Source organism: Suncus etruscus (genome assembly GCF_024139225.1).
Source record: "Suncus etruscus isolate mSunEtr1 chromosome 15 unlocalized genomic scaffold, mSunEtr1.pri.cur SUPER_15_unloc_4, whole genome shotgun sequence".
NCBI classification, from domain to species: Eukaryota; Metazoa; Chordata; class Mammalia; order Eulipotyphla; family Soricidae; genus Suncus; species Suncus etruscus.
Genome location: NW_026060298.1, coordinates 101,334 through 103,055, shown reverse-complemented (window position 1 = coordinate 103,055; position 1,722 = coordinate 101,334).

The following is a 1,722-nucleotide window of genomic DNA, read 5'->3' as shown; positions in this document are numbered from 1 at the left end:
TGAGTGACGCTCTGGAAGTGACTGGTGGATGCTTCCTGTGGGTACTCTAGAGGCCCAGGTTGTAACCTCCTCAGTAAATTCTACATCTTGAGATCTGACTTCCCCAGCATCATTTATAATGCTGATACCCATTTTGTTGTAGTTGGAGCAGGACTGAAGAAGATGAGCCTATGTTCTCACTCAGCAGGTAGTGTACTTGTCTTGCGAGCAACCATGGAGGTTCAATTCCTGAATCTCATGGTCCCCTGACTCCTGAGTGCAGAGCCTAGAGTAACCCTGAGCATCACTACTTGTGATCCCAAAGTCAAATAAGGATGACAAATTGGTAAAAAAAAAAAAAGTGAACAATGAAAGCAATACCCACCAGTGAAAATTCATGGGTATCTGAAAAAACGTGTCTCTGAGCACCATTATTTTATTGAACTTTGTGGTGGCCTGGTGCTGATGGGTAGGTGGTGTTTGCAAAGGAACTTTGGTGATTTATTTCCTAGCTGAACTTCTCCAGTGTGAGGCCATTCACCTTCCCTTTGTCCATCTATCTAAGAATTGGTGAAGCTCTACTCTGGAACAGCTGGTTTAAGCCCAGAAGTGGGAGAATTCTCTTTTCTGGTGTGGAGTGATTTTCGGAGCTAATGCCTGTTCTTTAGGACTCTGGCCATAAATAGAATGGCATCAAGGTCTTTATTGTGGTCAATTTCTGGAACTTTTTGGTATTGAAGCTGGTGCCCTCAAACTTTAGCTCTGCCAACCTGAAAGCTTGTGAGGTAGGTTGCAGGGAAGCAGGGGTTTGAAGGGAAGATTTAATCTCTGGTCACCACAGGGCTGCTATGTCCAAATGAGGCCCGAGAGAATCAAGAACCAAAGTCCCTCTGGGTCCATGATAAGGGTCCTAGACTAAGACAAGCCCAAATCCTTGTAAAATAGTTCTTGAGACAGGTTAAAAGTAGTTATTATTGAGGCAGGTTAAAAGTTTAGGTACTTTTCCACTCTCAGCTAAAGCAAAGGGAGTTAACTCATTTCCACTCTAAGCCAAGGTAGAGAGGGAGTTAACTCAAATAAAACCACAGAATGTACACTCTAAAGGAATGCAGGGTTTTGAAGACCATTCCTGTTCTTTTTAGATAGAGGAACTAGGTGGGTCTGGAATGTTCCCCCAGGTAAGGTCTTTATGACAACCAAAGTTGAGTCAGATAAGTTGAGACCTTTATTTTATGAAATAATCTGCTTTGTACACAAAATGAGATAAGCCAATCATGTATGTGATGAAAGATATAGGCCAATCATGTATGCTGTGAAAGTTGAACTGTTTCTATTAACCAATGAAATGTATGGGCCTGTTAATGTTTGTAATAGCTATAAACTAGCTGAGATTTTGCTCCGAAGTCCTTGTCAACTTCACTGTTGGATGAGACTTGGACCTCTGCTAGCCAAATAAAGTTCATTTTGTGTCTTGCATTTTCGGGGGTGGTCTCTGACTCTCAGTGCCAACCCAGATCTATGCAGTCCAGTGGGACCTCATGGGGTGCGTGGGATGGAAACTGGTAACCCTGTGTGTAGTTCATCAACTTCCCAGGCTGAACTACCTCTTGGGTCCCATTGAAGTGCTCATGTAAATAACCTTTGCTGGTTTCAGAGATATAGCATGGTAGTAAGGAGTTTGCCTTGCTTACAGAATGTCAGTGATTCGAATCCCAGCATCCCATATGGTCCCCTGAGCCTGCC